Genomic DNA, 23,837 nt, shown 5'->3' on the forward strand with positions numbered 1-23,837 from the left:
GGAGCGTTACCATAGAGAGGTAGCTGCCGCTCTGGCTTTGCTCTGCCCTCTCTATGGTTGAACCTGGCCGGGAGCCGCCAGGGGGCGAAAAATAGAGACAGAGACTGCACTGCGCAGGCGCGTTAGGCTCCATTTTTTTTTTTTTTAACCCCAGCCCGGATCGCTTCACCTCGTTGGGGTGGAGGAGAAGGCGGTGGCTGTCTGGTGCGCAGGAGCGGCAGCCGCAGCCGCAGTGAATAATAACTGTAAGTATTGGGGTAGGGCGAGGAGATTTAGAAAGCGAGCCCTGCGAGGCCCTTGTCCCCTCGCCTGCAGTCCAGGCTCCGAATCGGGGTGAGCGGATGTCCAGCGCTGCCTTCGCCTCGCGGGTGCACTTTGCGGGGGAGGGGGCGGCACTTGGATGGGAACTGGGACGCGGAGCTGGATGGTTATTGATTCCACCGGTCGGTCGCCGATCCCAGGCTGCTTTGCAAGGACGGGGTGCGGGGCAGCGGGCAGCGCGGCTTTGTGTGCCCTTGTCTCCCGAGACCCCACCCCAGCCCCTAGTTTCTTGGGTCCTGTTGGAAAGGGGCCGGGGCTGCCCGGAAAGGGCGCGAGGGGAGTAACCCCGGGCTCCTCGGCGCCCAGGACGGACGTGGAGAAAGAGCCGGAGGAAAGGGTTGTCGCGGGGGGAGGCCAGCGCTCCGCGCCCGGCAGACAAAGCGGAGTTGGAGGCGCTGTGCAGGGCGGTCCACCGGGAGGGACGTGGGTCCCCTTCGCCCTTGGAGCCTGTACCGAGCTTGTCCCCGAAGCGGCAGAAACAGCTCCACGCTCACTTGAGCCGCATGCAGCTTCTTCAACTTGCCTTTGTTGTTCTTCAGCATTGGCAGAAAGGCGCTCGGGCGAGGATGCCGGTGTGGTCACCGTGCACGTTGTTCGCCTGCTTGGGTCACTGTGCAGCTAATCGAATTTGGCTTTTTATTTTCCAAGCTGTGCGGATGAGTGTGGGGATTCCAGAATCTAACGTTTTACAAATGCACTCCAAGTAGTTGTGTTTGATTCATTGTTTCCCCCCAAATTAAAGAGGTCTAGGTGGAGCCTGTTTATTAAATACTCACCATTTGTAGTATCTATTAAACATTTTAAATTGTGTTTTTGATGAAAGTATACACAGCGAAGTAGAATTTCCGTTAACAATTACAAATTGTTCAATGACTTCAGCTACATTTTCCACTGTGTCATATTAATTTCTCTCTGGATGTTCCATGGAAAAGAATGTTATTTTCCTGTCCCCTTCCCCTTTCATCCTTCCTTTAGAGTAATTGTTGGTTGGGTCTCAGATAAAACTTGAGTGCTGTAAACATGATAATTGATTTCTAAATGTGGCAGAAAGAGCTTCATATTCTCTAGTCTGGAGACAGTGTTGGTGAAGAGTCAGAAGTGAGAGTTTTGGGATACCATGTGCCTTGTGCCCTATTGAGGGGCCACCGTCTGGTATCTCTTCTGGCTTTTAGAATTGTTGTTTTGCTTACTGTTATGATTTGTGGCATAGACTGAACTCTTGATAGATAGCCCGCAAGTGGACTTACTGAGGAATAGTTGATGTTGACATTTTGCATCAAGCCAGTGGGAGAATTGAAACTTTGATGCAGCTATCATAAAGATAAAAATATCTTGAATACTAGAAATTTTGGTGAAAGGCTGGCATATTCACCCTTATAAAGTTGTAATTTTCCTGTTTTAGCAGTTGGTACTCAAAACTGCTTGTATAATTAGTAGTTAAGTTGTAGTGCAGTGTTAGATTGAAAAGGTTTTATTTTTGTTGCGTTTTCATCCAGAACTTTTAATGTAATCAATTAACGTTAGCCAAAATTGGAACTTCTCTGAAGAGACTTTTGAGGTGATGGGGGAGGTGAACATTGTATCTTACGCGGGAGTTGCAAATACAGGAAAAGGCTTCAGCTAAGTTTACATTGTGTTAGAATTGAATTTGTTAAATTTGTGTTAGAATTGTAATTCAAAATCTCTTAGTAGTATGCTTTGAATTAACCCACAGACCGAACTGTATAATATATATACAATAATTAAATGTTTTACTGTACTGATAAGCACATCTGAAGTTTGATTTGTTTGCTTTAATGGTTTAGTGTAGTTAGATTATGGGAACTTGCTTTTTATAGAGCAAGATTTCAGATCCTTAAAATAGTTTGACAGGGATGTTGAGAACTGATTGGCTAAAAGAACGTTATGTTTATTATTAAAACCTGTTATATCCACTGGCTTTGTTTTTATATTTTTTGCTTCAGTGTCTTGTTAATTCTGTTTTCTTATATAGGTGTCTTGATTTTTTTCTTTAAGTTGAATGAAGTAATTTAGATCTAAAGCTTAAAATATTTATTCTTAAAAACCTTCCACTTAAAATCATAGTGGTTAGTAGTATAACATTTTTAATTTCAAAGTAGAATGGACAAATATTATAATAATTTAAGATTTTTAAAATATGAGACTTTCGGGCTGTTAGTTTTGATAATGCAAGTTTTATTGTTAAATGAAATAGTGGAAATATCTGTCACATAGTAAACAGGAGTTTTAAAAAGAACATGCTTAGGCATTTGTCTTAAAAAATATCAAGTAGAGGACATCATTGGCAACAGGAAATATGATACACTGTATGTATCTGAGTATGAGCTGAGTGGTTCGGCACATTTTTAATGCTGTTTTTGTGGTAAAATTAGGGCCTTTGGCTGATATTCGGGTAGGCTTATACTCGAGCATATACAGTAATTATATTTCTAAAATATAATTTGTTCTTTACCCTTTGCCTGTAGGAGCATCATCCATAACATGGGTTTGCAGAAATGATCTCTCAAGGCTTTTTTAACTCCAGAGTTTACCGATGGTTTCTAGCGGTTTCTTCCCCACCCCAAGGCGGCCTCTTTCTTTTACTGTCAGATTATTACGACACGGTGCTTCTCCTCCCCAAGTTCTTGCAGCCTCCCAACTCTCCAGTTTCCCCTGGGTTTGTTAAGACTTCGCCTCAAGTGCACTTAGATGGGCTTTCTTCCATAATCCCTCTATTTGACTTCTCTTTTTCCTGCATGGAGGTAAGTTCATTCTTTACTAAGGTGTTGTAGTCATCACTTTCCCACTTCCTGTGCAATTACTCTTTCCCGGGTCCCTGACGGCACAGGGGTTTTTGTAGAACACAATTTGGTGTCCTCTGATGTTTACTGCAGAATTTATATACCGCTAATGGGGATCATATCAGGTATGGAAGTATAAATGATGTATATCATAATCTAGAATACAATATAAATCTTGGAAGAACAACTAGAGGACATATATAGTCCAACATCCTATATTATGTCTTCCTGATTGTGAACCTTATACTTTAGGTATTTTTATTATTAGACAGGTTTGATTAATAAAAATGGTTTTTTTAGATGGTCAAAATCTCCCTTCTTTTACCTGTTGATCTTTTATTATACCCCCAGAAGTAACATGATGCGTGTCTGTTTCTTCTCCCCATAATGATGTTGTTGTTGGGTGCTGCCATGTCAGTGTTAACTCAAAACAACCCTATGTACAATGGAACGAAATACTGCCTCGTCCTGTGCTGTTCTCACAATCTCAACTTTATAGCCCTTTACATTTCATAGGACACTTATCAGGCTTTATATAGTGCAGTTGAGAAGACATTAAGTACATAAGTATCGTTGAAGAGATGTACATAAATAGTCCCTGAACCTCTCGGGAGACAAAATATTGTGAAGTGATGCTAGCTAACCTGATATGTAAACAACTCGATCATTTATCTACTCCGATTTAATATGGTTTTCATCATGTTGTCTTTAGACAACACTTTTTATTAGTGTCCTTTAAGTGCAACGTTTGGAGTGAAACACAGGGTTTTGGTATGACCTGTGTAACTATTTTCTAAGTTTAGGAAACTAGCAGCAATTTTCTAACATTGTTGTATCTTTGGACCCTGCTCTATGACTTTGGGCTGATTCATCTCTGTATTTAAGTGTCTTTACCTATGCATTTGGGGAAGATTATTAATAGTAGTTATGTATTGGGTTGCTAACTGTAGGTCTGTAGTTTGAAACTACCAGCCTCTCCTTAGGAGAAAGACTGGACTTTTTACTCCTTCAAAGTTACAGCAGTGGTTCTCAACCATCCTAATGCCTCGACCCTTTCATACAGTTCCTCATGTGGTGACTTCCAGCTGTGAAATTATTTTCATTGCCACTTCATAACTGTCATTTTGCTACTGTTATGGATTGGGTGACTTTTGTGAAAGGATCATTCGACGCCCAAAGCGGTCACAATGCACAGATTGAGACCAGCTGAGTGACAGTCTCAGAAACGTACAGGGCAGTGGTACCCTTTCCTTTAGGGTTGCTGTGAAAGGGCTTTATTAATATTAACTACTGGTAACTTTGCTTAAATGAAGCAATCTTGTGAGGTGTGAGCACAGAGCCTGGCATGTTATTGCTGTTGACCTAATTCCGACTCACGGGGCTTTCAAGAATGATCTCTGGGATGCAGATTTCCAGGCTTATCTCTCAAGACACTTCTTGGTGGGTTCAAACCACCAACCTTTTACCTATTGAAGCACTTACTATTAGGAATTAAAAATAAAGTAGTAGTAGTTGTGGGAATTAAGTCCAGTGAATCACCCGAGGCGTTTGTTAAAATATTTGCCCCTTCTGTCCAGATACGTAGCAGCCCTTGTGGCATAGTGTATTTGAGTTGGGCTATTAACCACAAAGTTGGCAATTTGGACTGTTCTGCCCTGTTCTATGTTATTAGGTGCTGAGATAGTTACAGATAATTCTAGATAATACCTAAAGTAGCACCACCGATAGAAGAGGTGCTGGTTAAAGGAGAGGCTCTAAGTTATCGTATGTTTCATTTTTTCCAGTTTTGTAAGGATGACAAGTATAGGGAAGCTGGTTGGCTGGTCCTCCTTACAATGGAAAGTGTGATTAAGGAGAGGGATGGTCTCAGAGCCTCAAAAGTGTGCTTCAGGTGCAGACTAACGGATTTGAAAACTTCCATCTGTGTTACAAAGGAGAGCCTTCTCTCCTCTAGTAAGAGAGCTGACATTGCTGAGAACCAGGTCCAGAGTCTCATTATGCGAGTGGCTGAATTACAACGGCAGCTGAATTGCATATCTAGAGCAGTGTCTGAAACCAAAGTGAGGGCATTGATTGGTAAAAGTTGGGACCCTGAAACGTGGGATGGGAATATATGGGCTGATGATCCAGAAGAGGAGGATATTGAGCCCTTAGAAACAATTGACCCACCCCAGTCAATAGATCCACCTCTCCCAGCTGAAAGTATTAATTCCGAATCCACACCTGAGCAGATTAGTCAAACTATTCAAGTTGATATGCCAGGTGGGGCTGCATCAGTACCATTGCCTGAGGGAGATGCCTTACAAGATATTGCTGAGAGCACCCAGGAAAGACCCTCACCACCCATTATTTCCGCTAGACTTGTAAATAAAATTAAGTCTCAGAAAGCTCCTAAAGGTGCGGTTGAGATGATTATCCAAGAAGAAGTGTGCTATACTCATGAAGATCTGCTCGAGTTTTCAAATACGTGCAAGCAGAAGCTTGGGGGATACCCCTGGGAATGGTTACTAAGGGTGTGGGATACTGGTGCACAAAATGTAATATTAGACTGGTCTGAGTTTCTGGATATGGACCCCTAAGCACACTCTTTTTTCAATGTCTCTGTGAGAGAGGCTAAGAGTGGATCTAATTCTTTATTTGGTTGGTTCAATGAAGCATGGACTGCCAGATGGCCTAGATTAGACCAACTTGAAGTACCTGACCTACCTTGGTACACTGTAGAGGAAGGCACCCAAAAGCTTAGAGAAATTGGTATGTTGGAATGGATCTATTAGGATATTCCCATAGACCCAAAAAGAGGGCATCCTGAACCATAAGAAACAAGTTTGTGAAGTGGGCCCCAGCATCTCTTAAGACTCCTGTAATTGCTATTTTATGTGCACCAGGATTAACAGTGGCCACTGCCCTAAGTGAACACCAACATTTGCCCACAATGGGACTGATTGGTCCCTGTGATGGTAGAGGGCAGATGTCAGCACTGAATCAACAGAGACAGGGTGGTCGTGGTTACAATAGACAACAAGGTTTTAGTAGTAATCAAACCTGTCTCATGTGGAATTATGGCATTGGCTACTTAGCCACGGTGTCCCTAGGAATGAAATTGATGGGAAACCTACTAAGTAATTTACGTGATCTAAACAGGTGGAAGAATGGTAGATCAGGTGAACAGAATAGACAGTCACGATCGCTCAATCAATTCCCAGACCTGAGCCAGTTTACAGACCCACAATCCCTTGAATGAAGGGGAGGCCGGGTCCCTTTGAAGGAGGACCCTGCTACATCAGTGAAGGTCTATACTGTTAGTCTTTCTTCTAGCCTTCCCCAAAGAGACCTGCAGCCTTTCACAAGAGTGACTGTTCATTGGGGGAAAGGAAATAACCAAACTTTTCGGGGATTACTAGACACCGGCTCAGAACTGACACTAATTCCAGGAGACCCAAAATGTTTCGAAGGCCCACCAGTCATAGTGGGGGCTTAAGGAGGTCAAGTTATCGATGGAGTTTTAGCTCAGGCACGCCTCACTGTGGGTCCATTGGGTCCCGGGACCCATCCTGTGGTTATTTCCCCAGTTCCAGAATGCATCATTGGAATAGACATACTTAGTAACTGGCAGAACCCCCATATTGGATCCCTGAATTGTGGAATAAGGGCTGTCATGGTAGGAAAGGGCAAGTGGACACCATTAGAATTGCCATTGCCTAGGAAAATAGTAAACCAAAAGCAATACCGCATTTCTGGAGGGATTGCAGAGATCAGTGCCACCATCAAAGACTTGAAAGATGCAGGGGTGGTGATTCCTACTACATCCCCATTTAACTCACCTATTTGGCCTGTAAAGAAGACAGATGGATCCTGGAGAATGATAGTGGATTATCGTAAACTTATCCAGGTGGTGACACCAATTGCAGCTGCCATTCCAGATGTGATTTCATTGCTTGAGCAAATAAATACTTCTCCTGGTACTTGGTATGCAGCATATTGCTTTGGCTAATGCCTTCTTCTCCATACCAATCTCAAAGGACCAGCAGAAGGAGTTTGCCTTCACCTGGCAGGGGCAACAATGTACTTTCACAACTCTCCCCCAGGGGTACATCAACTCTTCTGCCCTGTGCCATAATTTAGTCCGAAGGGACCTTGACCTCCTGTCTATTCCACAAAATGTCACACTGGTCCATTATATTGATGACATTATGCTGATTGACCCACTTAGGAGGAAGTACCAATGAGTCTAGATTCATTGGTGCAATATCTGCGTACAAGAGGTTGAGAAATTCACCCAACGAAGATTCAGGTACCCTCCACATCAGTAAAATTTCTAGGACCCCAGTGGTGTGGGGTCTGTCGAGATAATCCTACTAAAGTGAAGGATAAGCTATTGCATTTGGTGTGCCAAAGACTAAAAAAGAGGCACAACACCTAGTGGGTCTCTTCGGATTTTGGAGGCAACATATCCCTCACTTGGGTGTTCTACTTCGACCTATTTATCAAGTGACACGAAAAGCCTCCAATTTTGAGTGGGGCCCAGAACAAGAAAAGGCTCTTCAACAGGTTCAGGCTGCCGTTCAAGCTGCTTTGCCACTGGGACCATATGATCCAGCTGACCCAATGGTGCTAGAGGTGTCAGTTGTAGATAAAGATGCAGTGTGGAGTGTTTGGCAGACCCCTATTGGTGAATCACAGCGTAGACCATTGGGATTTTGGAGTAAAGTCTTGCCATCCTCTGCAAACAACTACTCCCTCTTTGAAAAATAGCTGTTGGCCTGTTACTGGGCCTTGGTGGAGACTGAACGCCTCACCATGGGCCACCAAGTCACCATGAGGCCTGAATTATCATTAACTGGGTATTGTCTGGCCCACGGAATTATAAAGTTGGACGGGCGCAACAACACTCCATTGTTAATGGAAGTGGTATATACGAGATCGGGCCAAAGCAGGACCTGAAGGAACAAGCAAGCTGCATGAAGAAGTGGCCCAAATACCCACAGTCTCCACTCCTGTCACATTGCCTCCTTTCTCCCAGTCTGCACCTATGACCTCCTGGGGAGTTCCTTACCATACTTTAACTGAAGAACAGAAAAGTCATGCTTGGTTTATGGATGGCTCTGCACGATATGCAGGTGCCACTCGTAAGTGGACAGCAGCAGCACTACAGCCCCTTTCTGGGATCTCCCTACAGGACAGTGGTGAAGGGAAATCTTCCCAATGGGCAGAACTTTCAGCAGTGCACCTGGCCGTTCAGTTTGCATATAAGGAATATGGCCAGATGTGAGATTATATACTGATTCATGGGCTGTGGCTAATGGCTTGGCTGGATGGTCAGGGAATTGGAAGGACCATGATTGGAAAATTGGTGACAAGGAGGTGTGGGGAAGAGGTATGTGGATAGACCTCTCTGAATGAGCCAAGAAGGTAAAGGTAATTGTGTCTCACGTGAACGCTCACCAAAGGATTACCTCTGAAGAGGAGGACTTTAATAATCAAGTGGATAAGATGACACGCGCTGTGGAGACTGGTCCTCCTCTTTCCTCTGCCACTCCTGTTATCGCCCAATGGGCACATGAACCAAGTGGACATGGTGGCAGGGATGGAGGTTATGCATGGGCACAGGAACATGGACTTTCACTCACTAAGGCTGACTTGGCCACTTCCCCTGTTAAGTACCCCATTTACTAGCAGCAGAAACCAACATTAAGTCCAAGATAGGGGACCATTTTTCGGGGAGATCAACCAGCAACTTGGTGGCAGGTTGATTACAGAGGACCACTTCCATCATGGAGGCGACAGCATTTTGTTCTTACTGGAATAGACACCTACTCTGGTTATGGATTTGCCTTCCCTGCACGTGATGCTTCTGCCAAAACTATTCGTGGACTTACAGAATGCCTCATCCACCGGCCTGGCTTCCCACATAGCATTGCTTCAGATCAAGGAACTCACTTTACAGCAAATACTGTGCGGCAATGGGCCCATTCCCATGGAATCCACTGGTCGTATCATGTTCCTCATCATCCTGAAGCTGCCGGCTTGATAGAACGATGGAATGGGCTCCTAGAGACACCATTATGGCGCCAACTAAGTGGCATCAACTTGCGGGGCTGGGTCAGTGTTCTCCAGGAAGCTGTATATGCTCTAAACCAGCGGCCAATATATGGTGCTGTGTCTCCAATAGCCAGAATTCATGGGTCCAGGAACCAAGGGGTGGAAGCTGGAGTGGCACCACTCACTATTACTCCTAGTGATCCCCTTGCAGCATTTTTGATTCCTGTCCCAGCAACCCTGTGTTCCTCAGGCCTGGAGGTCCTGGTCCCGAAGAAAGGAACTCTCCCACCTGGAAACACAGCACGGATTCCACTGAACTGGCAGCTGAGAATGCTCCCTGGCCACTTTGGGCTTCTCATGCCTTTGGATCAACAGGTCAGGAAGGGTGTCACTGTACTAAGTGGTGTGATTGATCCTGATTACCAAGGAGAAATTGGACTGGTGCTACATAATGGAGGTAAAGCAGAATATGTTTGGAATCCAGGAGATCCCATAGGCCGACTCTTAGTGTTACCATGGCCTGTTATTAAAGTAAATGGTAAGTTGCAGCAACCCAATCCTAGCAGGATTTATAATGACCCTGACCCCTCAGGAATGAAAGTCTGGGTCACCCCGCCAGGCCAAAAACCACAGCCAGCTGAGGTGCTTACTGAGGGCAAAGGTAATACAGAATGGGTAGTAGAAGAAGGTAGTTCTAGCTATCAGTTATGACCATGTGATCAACTGCAAAAGCGAGGTTTGTAATTGTCAATGTATTTTCTTTTAATGTGCTTATTGCATATCATTCCTGTGTTCAGGTATGCTATATCAGATACAACTGGACTCTGTTTACATTTATATGTATGATAGATGATTTATAATAAGTATAAGTGTGATTTCATCAATGTGTGGAAGTTATGTACGTGTATATTGCTAAAGAATTGTGTACAGGTGCCAGGTTGGCAAGGGATGGATTGAGATATTTAGTTCATTGTGCCAGCCTGGCTGATAAACATGTGTGGGATTAATTGAAGGGTGGAGAGATAAATGCCTCGGCGAGCCTCACTTTTCTTGTCTCTTGCTCTTTGGACCAGTGTATGCTGCCTTGCTTGTGCTGTGCCTCAATTTGCAAGCTACACTACCTGTGGGACACCTAACCTGTGGACTGTTATCGCTGTAATTTGAGGTCCCTTTAAGATCTGCCTCGCCACTGAACTGGAATGTACATCTCTTGAGCTGGGGACTGTTGGTGACCTAGCCTGACGGTTGGTGCCCTGTCTTGTTGTTTGCTGCCTGTGCCGGGATAGCCAAAATCTCTGTACAGAGGACTACCTGGCGGTCCTCAAGACTTGAAGGATTGCCAGTGTCTCACAAAACTCTCACGGGAGTGAGTTGCACTGAGCCACTTGTACTGCTTTATAATTTAGCTGTTCATTTCTTGTATTATATATCTGTATATAATTTAACTTTCATTTCTTGTGTTATATATCTGTCTTTATAAAATTATTAGCAATCTGGTTTTGTCTCTCTAGAGAACCCTGTCTAACACAGGTGCCGTGTAGTTGGCTTCAATCCTTAGCAACCCTGTGCACAACAGAATGAAACACTACGCAGTCCTGTGCCATCCTCACGATAGTTCCCATGCCTGATCCCATTGATGTAACCACTGTTTGAATCCATCTTGTTGAGGGCCTTCCCCTCCTACGCTGCCCCACCACTTCACCAAGTTGTTCTACTTCAAGGACTGGTCTCTCCTGACAACATAACCCAAGTGTGTAAGATGAGGTCTTGCCATTCCTGCCTCTAAGGGAGCACTCTGGCTTTACTTCTTTCAAGACGGATCTGTTTGCCCTTTTAGCTGTCTACGATACTTTCAGTAATCTTCCCTAGCACCCTAATTTAAAGGCATCAGTTCTTCTTCAATCTTCCATGATGGTGAATATTGAGCAGGGTCATGTTATCAGAACTAACTGTTCTTGGTTGGATTGGAGCTAGAGTCAAGTGGGAGCCCAGAGCCCAAATGCTTGTCCACCTGTTATGCACAACTCTGGTTTACTTTGGTGTTTGTATTATGACAAAATCAAAACTCCATAAGACCCAGCTACACCAACAACAGTAACCAATCCGCAAACAAACAACAAAACAAAACAAATGAAAAAAAGGCAGGAAAACAAAATCCCATAGAAACAAAGAAAACATTGTCAATTATCCACTTGAGGTATAAGGCAATTGCACTGATAATATCAACAAATTTTCCAATGACTGCACTCTGGACACTGTTGATATGAAGAGTAGGCAAGTAGGCTTCCGCTGTGAGCTGCAATTCGTGAGTCATTGCCCTGCAGTTTGATGTCCTGTTTGACTGAAGCATGGGGATTGGTGCCAGTGAGAAACCTGCTGGATCAGTTCTCACAAGAGCACATCCGTGCCCAACAAATCGGAACCTGTAACATCAGTGCAAGGGGGCCATAAAGGTAATAAATGCATGGTGATTCTGGTTCCCTTTCCGTTGGACACCCATCAAGTCAGGGGTTCCCCCAAGGTCCAATGATTTCCACTTCCACAGCTCTGGGCAGCCACTTTCTGCTTCTTTCCTTCCCCATCAAAGTACCCCAGTCCTCAGTCCAAGGGTACCGGCAGCTTTGAGGCAGGGCTCAGTTCATTCAGCTATGCTTCTATGTTAAGTCCATCTGGTGTAGCCTTGATTGATGCCATGCTGCCTACGAGGTCAGTATCCAAGGTCATCATGGTGCTTACTCCATGGCATGGTTCACCGAGAGTTGAGTAGACACATTTATAGTGTCTACCCAGAAGCATCAAATCTGGTCTATTGTCCCCCAACAATTATGGTTTAGCTTTCCTTCCCCATATGAGGTTGCTTCTCCCCATTCACCCACCATGCTCACCAACAGACCACTCCGTGTCTTCTCCAAAATGCTCCTCTCCTCTGCTCTTAACTTGATTTCCTGGCAATGTTGTTCATTCCTGTGGAGGGCCCATTAGTTTGTCCCAGTCTTGTCAAATGTTGTTCAGCATCAAGTGGATGATCTCCGTCTTTGTCCTCCCCTTTTGAAGTGGTGAACTCCAGACAATGTGAAGTCTCCTTCAAGGTGATTCTTGTGAAGTGTGCAATGTATGGTTCATGGCTAGTACGGTTCACGGCCTTCTACCCTTTTGTTCAGGAATTGATCGCTAAGATTTGTTTAATTGGTGTTTTTCCTTTTAGTAGTGGACTCATACAATATTTGTCTTTTTGTGATTGACGTACTTCATTCAGCATATTGGTTTCCAGGTCCTTCCATGTTATGTGGTGTTTTATGGTTTCATCACTCTTTTTGGGATGCACGATATTGTGCCATAGTTTCTTGAGCCATTTTTTCCACTGTTGGGCATTTGGGCTGCATTTTCAATATTCCCAGTTGTTTTAAGTATCAGCATATTGTTTTCTTTTTTTGACCACCACAAGGTGTTTCATTGGCTTTTCTTGACTTTACTTTTTTTAAAAATCATTTTATTAGGGACTCATACAACTCTTATGATAATCCATATATACATCAATTGTGTAAAGCACATTTGTACATTCTTTGCCCTCACCATTCTCAAAACATCAGATCTCCATTCGAGCCCCTGGCATCAGCTCCTCATTTTTCCCCTCCCTCATGAATCTTTGATAATTTATAAATTATTATGTTGTCATATATTGCTCTGCTCGATGTCTCCCATCACCCACTTTTCTTTTGTTCGTCCCCCAGGGAGGAAGTCACATGTAGATCCTTGTAATCTGTTCCCCCTTCCCAACCCACCTTCCCTTTACCCTCCCACTATTGCCACTCACACCACTGGTCCTGAAGGGATGATCCGACCTGGATTCCCTGTGTTTCCTGTTCCTATCTGTACCAGTGTACATCCTCTGGTCTAGCCAGACTTGCAAGGTAGAATTGGGATCATGTTAGTGGGTGGGGGTGGGGAGGGGAGGAAGCATTTAGGAACTAGAGGGAAGTTGTGTTTTTCATCGTTGCTATATTGCACCTTGACTGGCTTGTTTCCTCCTTGAAACCCTTCTGTAAGGGGATGTCCAATGGCCTACAAATGGGCTTTGGGTCTCCACTCCACACCTCTCATTCACTATGATATAATTTTTTGTTCTGATGATGCCTGATACCTGATCCCTTCAACACCTTGTGATCGCACAGGCTGGTGCGCTTTTTCTGTGTGGACTTTGTTGCTTCTGAGCTAGATGGCCACTTGTTTACCTTCAAGCCTTTTAAGACCCCAGACGATATATCTTTTGATAGCCGACACCATCAGCTTTCTTCGCCACATTTGCTTACACACCCGTTTGTCTTCAGTGATCATATCATGGAGATGAGCACACCATGATACGATTTTTTGTTCTTTGGTGACTGATAACTGGTCCTCTTGGCATCTCATGATCACACAGGCTGGTGTGCTTCTTCCATGTGGGCTTTGTTGCTTCTGAGCTAGATAGCTGCTTGTTTACCTGCAAGCCTTTAAGGCTCCAGGCGCTATCTTTTGATAGTCAGGCACCATCAGCTTTCTTCACCACATTTGCTTATTCACCTGCTTTGTCTTCAGCAGTTGTGTCCGGAAGGTGAGCATCATAGATTGCCAATTTAAAAGAAGAAAGTATTCTTCCATTGAGGGAGTACTTGAGTGGAGGCCCAATGTGTATCTTCTACCTTAATACTAAACCTATAAATATATGCACATCGACCTATTTCCCCATCCTCATATAAATATATTTGCATATGTACATGCCTTTATCTAGACTTCTATAAATTTCCTTTGCTTCCCAGCTCTTTCCTCTATTTCCTTTGACTCTTCTCCTGTCCCACTATCATTCTCAGTCCCTACCTGGGTTGCAGCAATTCCTCTTGGTTACATTACCCTTGATCATGCCCAACCAGGTCTCCCACACCCTCCTCGCCACCGATTTGGATCCCTTGTTGTTCCCTTGTCCCTGGGTTTGTTTAACACCACTACCTTTCTCCCCACCTCCCCCTCCACCTCCCCCATGTCCCTCTGGAACTGCCGATACCATTGTTTGCTCCTCCAGATTGTTCAGACAGACCTGCGGAGATAATAACATGCACAAAAAGAAGACAAAGCAAAACCAAGCAGCAACATACAACAAAACAACAACAACAAGCCAATGACAAAACAAAACACCACAAGAAAGAAAAGCTTGTATTTAGTTCAAGGATTGCTTTTTGGCCTTTAGGAGGGTTTTCCAGTCCAGTTTGTTGGAGCACCATGCCCTGGCCCCAAAGTCCACCTTCAGCATTTCCTGGGAACCTTGCTCCTCTGTTCCCTTGCTGTTCTATTGCCCCCCTCCCCCCCCAGTGTTTTGCCATGGTGTGGCAGGATCAGATCTGGTGCAGTTCCCACACTGTGTCTCTGGTGTTGTCCCCTATAGGGCTATGGGTCAATGAGGCGTGTCATGTCTCATAGTGGGGCTGGTCATGTTGTCCTCTCTGTGGTCTGGCTGCTCTGATTGGGAACATCATCCTCACGGCCTGGTGGGCCAGACTGTGCTCCACTCTCTCCTCCTCTCCTCCGTCATCTGCTCCCATGTGCTCTGATCAGATAGGTCCCTCTCCTGGAGCTGCAGATTCAAATGCCGTCCTTTGAAATACATTCTTCTGGGGGGAGGGCGCATATTGTTTTCCACCGTGGTTTTATGTATGTACAGTTCCACCAGCAGTGTATTTGAGTTCCAATCTCTCCACAAACAGTATTTGTTTTCTGTTTTTTTAGGGCATTGTGGGTGTAAAGTGGTAGCACATTGTGCCTTATTTGCATCACCTTGGTGACTAATCATGAGCAGTTTTTCATGTGTTTGTTAGCCATTTGCACTTCATTTTTGGTGAACTGTCTGTTAATGTCTTTTTCCCATTTCTTAATTGGGTCCCCTGTTATTTTCTTATTGAGCTGTTGTAGAGTTCTGTATATTTTGGTAATTAGTCCTTTCTCCGATGTGTCAGTGGTAAAAATTTTTCCCAATCTGTGGGCTCTCATTTTGCATTCCTGATAAGCCTTTTGATGTGCATACGTGATGTAATTTCAGCATGTCCCAGTCATCTGTCTTGTCTTCTGCTGTGTGTGCCCTCTCCTTTATACTTGGGAGTCTGTATGCCCTATAATAGGACCCTCACGTTTGTTCCAGCCTTCTTGGTGATCCTGAGAGGTTTGGGGTTTACATTTAGATCTTGAATCCATTTTTAGTTCATTTTTGTTCATGGATCTTCTTTCATTCTTCTGTATTTGGAATTTCAGTTTGTCTAACACCATTTGTTGAAGAGGCTGTCTTTCTCCCATTGGATATTTCTAGGTCCTTTGTCGAAAGTTAGTTTTCTGTAGGCTGATGCATTTATGTCGTGGTTTTCTGTTCTGATCTATTGGTCTATGTATCTCTTTGTTGTACCAGGACCAGGCTGTTTGACTACTGTGCCTATGTCGTAGCTGTTTAGGTCAGGCAGTGCTAGGCCTACTCCTCGGTTCTTTTTAAGACCCTCTTTTCTTATCCTGGGTCTTTTGCCTGCTCATATGAAATTGGTAATCAATTTTACCATTAAAAAAAAAAGAATTTATTTGGGATTTGAATTGATATTGTATTGTATCTGTAAGTTGTTTAGGTAGTATTGACTTTTTTGCAATATTAAGTCTACCTATCCATGAGCATGGCATATTCTTCTGTTTATGTAGGTCCTTTAAGTTTCCTGCAGTAATGTTCTGTAGTTTTCGCTTTATAGTATTTTTGTTTCTTTAGTTAAGTTTATCCTAAGTATTTCACCTTTTGTGTAGTTACTGTAAATGAGGAACTAATAGCAGAGACTATTAGGATGAAGAAAATGTTCACTAATTGAGGTGATGACTGCACACCCTTTTAAATATAATTAAATCATTGAATTGTATGATATATGTATTTTATGTCAATTAAACTGACCAAAAAAAGTGTGTTACATTTAGGTGATCGACCTTCTGTAGTATTCTGCCCTATCCTTCATTAACAAAACTTTTACATTTCTGGAAAATATAGAGGGAAGTGAATTTTTGCACTTAGAAGCACAGTATTTGTTCATATTAGAACAAAATCTTAACATTTTTGCACCTTCCCTTCAATGATTGTATAAATAATAATTCTCCATTATTGTATGTGAAATATAAATCAGAAAATTGGTTGTTCTCTATAAACAGCTTCTTGAAGCAATTCTGAGGCTGCTAAAGTTTGAGTAGCCTCTTGGGCTACCTTTTGGTTGTTCCTTTTATTTTTTTTAAATAAATAATTTTATTGGGGGCTCTTACAGCTTTTTTTCAATTTATTTATTTATTTTTTTAGGGGCTCTTACAGCTCTTATAAAAATCCTTACATCAGTTGTATCAAACACATCTGTATGTATGTTGCCATCCTTTTCAAAACATTTTCTTTCTACTTGAGCCCTTGGTATCACCACTTCTCTTTTTCCCTCCATCCCCTATCCTCCCACCCTCGTGAACCCTTGATAAATTATAAATTATTATTTTCGCGTCTTCACCCATGTTTCTGTGATTTGTCTCTCTGAGCGGGTGGTGGTGGTGGTGGGATATACCTTGATCATTGTGATTGGTTCCCCCTTTCTCCCCTTCCCCTCACCCCCTTCCCCTTCCCCTCATGGTATTGCTATTCCCATTATTGTTCCTGAGGGATTTGTCTGTCATGGATTTCATGTGTTGAGAACTCTTCTGTATCAGTGTACATGCTCCAGTCTAGCCAGATTTGTAAGGTAGAACTGGGGTCTTGATAGTGGCTGGGAGGAAGCATTAACAAGTTAGAGGAATGTTGTGTGTTTCGTTGGTGCTATTGCTGCACCCTGGCTGGTTTGTCCTTTCCTTGTGACCCTTCTGTGAGGGGATGTCCAATTGTCTACAGATGGGATTTGGGTCTCCATTCCGACCCCTATGTTCACATCAATATTATGTTTTGGGTCTTCTGGTACCTGAAACCTGCTCCCTTAGACACTTCATGATCACACAGGCTGGTGTGCTGCTTCTATATGACTTTGCTGCTTCCCTAGTACTTGGCCACTTGTTTAACTTCAAGCCTTTAAGACCCTCACATGGTATATCTTGTAATAGGCACCATCAGCTTTCTTTACCACATTTGCTTATGCACCCATTTTGACTTCAGTGATTTGTTGGGCAGTCTGGCCAAGATTCTGTACAGCTTTCAAAGAGTATGTCTTTCCTGTGAATAGAAGCTGTACAGACTTGCTAACAAAGGCTAATTGTTCAGAAAGAGTGAATTGTGTAGCAGTTCCCTTCCTATTGAAGAGTACCTGGAGTTGTTCTTGGAACAATAAGCTGGCCTTTCTAAGATAAGTAGAACGATATAAAAGTGGCTCTTTGAAGTCTTTTCTAGGTCCTGGTGGCTGCTTTTTGTTCTAGTTTTAATAAGTCATGGAGCATTTCCAGTTCATGTGATGCCTTGCTCAGCCTTTGGTTGACCTAAGGGTAGGAGACATAGTCCTGTTGTTAAAATAGCAGCAGCCAGCACAGAAGCAGTGTCCAGTTTGCCAAGCACGTTTGCCCATTCTTAACACCAAAAAAACCCATCCCAACCCACTGCTGTCAAGTCAGTTCTGACTCAGCAACCCTTCTATAGGGCTTCTGAGGTTATAAATCTTTATGGGAGCAGATAGCCAGCCTCACCTGTTCTGGTAAAGATTTACCTACCACTCTAGAAACCCAGGGTGTCCAGTGCTGTGGAGGCAATTGAGTCATAGCACAAAGTAGAACTGCCCCATAGACTCTCTAAGGCCATAACCTTTACAGAAGTGGATGCCACATCTTGCTCCCATGGCAAGGGCTGGATAGGTGTGAGCCACTTTAATAACCAAGCACTGAACGTTCTGCCACCAGGGCTGCTTCTGTAGTTGTTAAAGATAGGTGCTATTTTCATTTTTATAATGAAAGGAAGTTGAAGCCAAAGGAGTGGAATAATTTGTGTACCACCCAACAGCCACAGTGTAGCCGTTTGGCCCTTGGATTCTTTTAGCTTCTTTTTATTTATCTATTGTTTCCAGCTCAGGTTGTTCTTTCATAAAAGAACAGTGGTTCACCTTGCTCTGCCTGCCTTTACCCATCAATATCCAGCAACATATGGAGCTGATTCAATAGTCAAGAAGGATGTAGAGATGCAGGCTTCCACCTAGATTTCTCTAAGTGTTAGATAAGATGACCTCACAGTCCCTTTTAGATTTGAGTTCTTTTTTTTTTTTGCAAGTCCCAGGCGTTTTTATTGTTTGAATAACAACACACAAAACCAGGCAGAGAAGTCCCCAAGGAAGTGGTGGTCATGTTTCACTGGTACCTGTCCCTTGGTCCTTTGTTTTCTAAGCACTGAGATCTTTTTTTCTATTCAGGCATTTTCTATCTAGACACTTATTTTTATCACAAATGTAATCCCAAGTGTGGATAAATGCTTTTTATCCTCTACGCCCCCCCACCCCATTCCTTTAAATAAGACACCACACACACGCAAAAAGATGCTCAGTGTCTTCTCATGGCCTATATGGGCCATAGTTTTCTGAGCATTGTTTAAAAAAAGACTGTGACTTGGTCTTCCAAATCCTTCTTGAACTGTAACTCTTTCTGCTAAATCCGGGGGTCGTAGTCCTTACTGGTATTGTCGATAGTCTTCAAAAGGTGAGGTTGGTAACTGGGTTGAAGGCAACTGGGAGTGATCTTCAGGAAACTGAGGACCATTGGGAAACTGCTCAGAGGCACATCTTGCCAACAAGAGTGTAGCTTCTTTAATAAAAGCTAGGAGAATGCTGCCATTGCAGCTAACCCAACCGTGACCACTGGCTCATGTCGTGCTGCCAGTATGGCCCTGTTAAGGCACCGCTTGTCATAGAGTTCATTGCCTCTCACTTGAACCATGCTGCAGTCAATCATGGAAAACAGACTTCCCCAAACTGCACAGCTGCCTCCCAGCTGTGGTGCGCTGTCAAACTCCCTCAGAGTCTGTGGTTGACTCCCTCTGGAGAATTCCACAAACCTTTGATTGCTTGGAAGAGACCATCGCCTATGGTGCCCATTGTGCAGCTCCAGCACCGTCATCCACAGTGCGCCAAGGGCAAGGTTCTTGTGCACACTCCGCCATTTTGACTCCAGTAGCACCTAGAGTTGAGTTCTTGATCTGAAATCTACCTTGGGCAGCCCACACTGCCGAAGACCTGGTAGAAACTTACTTATGTTCGCTATCACTTGACTACATTTATATTTTGTTTTGAGTGTTTTGCTCTCTCCTTCCTAACTTTTTTCTTTTAATATGGGCTTCATGGATATCGCATGTCCCTGCTTTGCTGCTAGAAGCCTCATAAGAGATTAATAAGTGCTAGTGTCTTCCCTTGTAATTTTGTATAGTTACTTAACTTTTATATGCCTTCCAGGCCCTTCAAGTTAGTGTGCGTGTTCTGCTTCTTGGTTCCCCGGGTCTGTCACTTACTGCCTCATCTAGTGTCAGGCAAGTAGTGTGCTTCATGTTTGCTGATGCTTTTGAAAGTAAACAAAGGTCTTTGTGAAGACATGGAATAGTTGCAGAAACTCCTCTTTTAAGATTATTGATCAGTGTATTATAAAATCCTTCAAGATTCAAATCCTTTTCCTCAAGTACAGGGATTTATAAAAGTATCTGGATTTTAAATGCTTCTAGGATTTTTACTCCTGTGTGTGTTACATAGGGTATTGAAATAAATCTTGTTATTTTGCATAATTAGGTCAGTTTTGTGGATGACTGAAAAATTTTAATTTATTGAAAATTGTGATGATTTAGTTTTATATTGGGGATTTCATTCATTTTAGTGGTGATTTGTATATTTAGACATGTTACCGTTTCCTTCTAATAAATATTCCTAGTTTCAAAAAGGAATTTTGTTTGTATAATAAATACTGTTGATAAAATTGTCTTTGTGAGAAATTTGTCTTATGCTTTAAAATTCCAAATTTAGACTTATGAAGAAGTATCTGCCTTTCTTTGGAACCATATTATCATGTTTCCATGCATCACATTCTAGTGTTTAGTGGGGTCTAATGTTACATGTCTTAAATGATTAGTCAGACTCCCTTGGGAGTCAATTTTGTAATCTACAGTCCAGATGTCAATGAAGGGAAGGAGGACTCATTATGATATGCTTTGGGCATTTTGCTCTGCAGTTGTTTTTTGACTTCTAAGTGGTGTTTCTTAGTTTTTCTTTAATCACCAGAGATACACTAGTTAGTTTTTCAAACAGTACAGATATACTTCAGAAATAGTGTGGGTTTGGTTCTAGATTACATCAATAAAGCCAGTATGCAATCAAGTGAGTCTGGTTTCCTGGTGCATATAGAAGTCGTGTCGACACTATACTGTTGTGTGTTACTTTGCAATAGCATTATGAAAGAGTGAATTACTGAAATGTGACACAGACATGAAGTGAGCACATGCTGGAGAATGATTCGTTTCATGCAGGGTTGCCAAAAACATTTGATTTGTAAAAGCGTGGCATTTCTGGAGTACAATAAAAGGTAGGGCAATAAACCGACAGGCTTGTTTTTTGCTAGATTATTTAATCTTGTTTCTTGTTCCAAGCAACCTAACACCAAAGATGCCAGAGCAAATACAGTATTTCAGTTACTTTCAAGATAATTGTCAACCAGTGAAGTGTTTTAATTCTGTAAGAGCTGGAATGGGAATGATGGTTTATACTAGGGAGAGTTGGAGGGAGGGATGACATTTTCTTTATTTAATTACCTCTCAGTTTAGCCAGGTGGTAGGCTGGGCTATATCTGAATCCTCTACTATAGCTATATATATATTTTTTGTCTAAAATTTTTTTTCTTTTGTAATTGACATTTTATTGGTTGTTTTGAGATCAATACAGAGACATTATAAACAGTTTTTACACAATTTTTAATGCACATACTCAAATCCTAAAATGCATTTAGATATAATTCTTTTCTAAATTTTAGTGGCTTTCCAGTTTTAAATTTGGAGGCAATTTTTTTTAAAGGTCAAGTACCATTATCTTCACACGTTGATAAGCAGTTACATCTTAACTCCTACTAATTCACAATCTAGTGTCATACACACAACATACTCAAGTGTTCAACCCTTCACCACTATAACAAAGGTATTGGGAAAACTCCCCCACATGCAATGGAATGCTCAACTCTCCCCACAATTCACATCCCACTATTTTCTGGCTGTACCAAAAAATAAACAACCAGCAAACGGTTTCACCTCTTAAAAAAAACCCTACTATTTTGTAAATGCAAGTTTTTTAGTAGCTCTAGAAATATTTTTAGGAAGAAGAAAATCCCCCTTTATCCCATGTAAGTAAAGATATTCCTCTGGATTGTACAAGAAAGATAAGAGGACCCACTGATAAGACATGGTAGAGAAAAATGAATCAGACTGGGCGTCTTTTTCTCTTCCTTTATCAGAGGCTCCACTCTCCTTGTTTTTGGTTAGTTTTCGGAGGTAAAGCTTTAGTTTCTTGCTTAGCTACTTCACCCTGGTTTTCCTTTGCCCCCCTTTTCCTTTGCTTGCATTTTTTTAGGAGCTATTATTTTCCTGCTGCCTTTTTTGACTTTGTCACTACTTTTTCAGGTGTAGCTTTGGCCGACACCTTACTGGTCTCCTCTTGGGCTTCTCCCTGACCCCTTTTGGGCCTTTTGGCTGTGGGGAGGGTGCTTGCTGGATACCTATGGACCACAGGGCACCGAGAACTTTCTCAAAGCTGGGGTGCCTGGTCGTTGCCATCTGAACCCCCTCCCCCCCACCCCCGCCCGAGCTGTCTGAAGGATGATTTCTTCTGTTTAAAGTCCAGTGGCTCTCACTGCGCGGTGGTGGTGGTTTGGGACGATAGCCACGGCCGTTGAGTTGGTTCTGCGTCGTAGGAGCCGTATACAGGGTCCCGGAGGCTGTAGCTCCGTCCAGGCGCTGTTCCGTCCAGGCATTTAACCCGTGGATGACTGAGGGAGCCTGCTGTTAGTGATTAGCATTCCAGCTCCATGCACGGTGCCATTTTCAAGGAAGCATGGTGGGAAAGGCTTTTGTTCACTCATTATTTTTCAGGATTGGAGTAGATTTCTGAAATTGCCAAAGGAGCATTTGTTTTGACACATTAATCTTGAGCTGAGCGTTTTTCTCAAAGCGTGCAGTACTACTTTCTGGTGGGTGCGGAACGATCCGAGGGGCTCCCAGAGCAGATGCCTATACTTCATGCTGAGTTATGAGCCGTAGCGCACACATTTTTACTTGCCAGTGGGAGTGCTGAGTCATTTATTTTTCTGTAAAGGGGGCAGTAGGCAAAATAGGTTTCAGAATCCCGATGAAATTGTGTAGTGATGGTTTTATGGATATCATAAAAGTATAGCTGTGCCTCAGAAGATAAGAAAACTCGCTGTAAACATTTGATTATGGGACTTCTTTGGGGAGAGGTGTCAAGGGGATTCAAAAGTAGGAGTTTATGAATGTAAAGCGTTAATAAGGAACGAGCCTGAAAACAGCTAACCTTTAATGAAAACTGCTACCACTGGAATAAGAGTTACCCCAGGGTAGAGTTGGAGTCATGAATAAAATAAGTAAACGCCACACCTTGATCAGAATATTCATTTAACAAATGTTGCTAGGTATATTTGCTTTGTGTTAGGAAGAGAAGATGTATAGCCCCGGCCTTAAAATGTTTAAGAGACAAGCAGAGATGGTTAGGTTTTCACATCTGAATTATGCTGCTGTGGGACAACTGAAGAGGAGATGCTCCTAACCTGGTGGTTGAAGAAGAGATATGACTGATTTTCCTTTTAACCTTTTGGAGTTGAGATCTAGAACACCTGTTAGGCGCCTTCTACTTATGAGATAGCTATGTTGCTGGGCATCCAGCATTTGGACTATGGATAAGGGGATTGACTCTTGGCCATACTAATGCTCAGCTCAACTCAGTTCACTGCCATTGAATAGACTATGACTCATAACACCCTTATAAGGCATGGCAGAACTGCCCCTTTGGGTTTCTGCGACGGTAACTGTTGATGAAGTGGAAAACCTTGTTTTCTCCCAGGGAGCAGCAAGTGGATTTGAACTGCTGACCTTGGGGTTAGTAGCCCAACATGAAATCCACTACTCTGCCTACAGGGTGCCTTCTACTAATGCTGTTCTGATTTTGTGAAATGGTCACATGGAAATGTCTTGCTGAGAGAAGGCTATTTATTTTTACAAACCATTTTATTAGGACCTAATCCAGGCATCATACCTTTCAATAGCTCAGTCATATCAGTGGTGTTGTACAATTGCTACCACAACCAGTTTCAAAACATTTTCTTCCTTCCTTCTTGGCCTTTTTTTTTTTTTTTTGGCTTTCTTGTCAGAACTGTTCATTGTAACCTCTTTGGTCCTGGTAGTCCAGTTATCCCAATACTTTTTTTTTTAAGTAAAACTTTTTGTTCTTTTTTTTTTCTTCTCGTCCTTCTTGGTATCAGATAACCATTATCCCGTTGCCTCACCTCTCCTGCCATACTCCCGCAGGAACCCTGACCCTTACTCTAGTTATTATCTCTATACAGTCACCATCTTGGGTTTCATATATTGGAAAACTTGAAAAATACATAACAGAGTCAAGAAGTCTACCAACAATAATGATATACAACAGAGAT

The 23,837-nt window shown here is 42.8% G+C and overlaps 1 protein-coding gene and 1 pseudogene across 1 annotated transcript in view; one reads left to right on the plus strand and one right to left on the minus strand.

The window, feature by feature from the left end:
* The first annotated feature begins 93 nt into the window (after positions 1-93).
* Positions 94-23,837, plus strand: part of CLASP1 (cytoplasmic linker associated protein 1) — a 348,219-nt gene continuing 324,475 nt past the window's right edge. The window contains exon 1 of the mRNA XM_075530220.1: positions 94-245. The gene's annotated coding sequence lies outside the window, so the exon portion shown is untranslated. The remainder of the gene's footprint in view (positions 246-23,837) is intronic.
* Positions 18,817-19,305, minus strand: LOC142424976 (mitochondrial import inner membrane translocase subunit Tim17-A pseudogene; annotated as a pseudogene).

Source organism: Tenrec ecaudatus, chromosome 13 (genome assembly GCF_050624435.1).
Source record: "Tenrec ecaudatus isolate mTenEca1 chromosome 13, mTenEca1.hap1, whole genome shotgun sequence".
Lineage (NCBI taxonomy): Eukaryota > Metazoa > Chordata > Mammalia > Afrosoricida > Tenrecidae > Tenrec > Tenrec ecaudatus.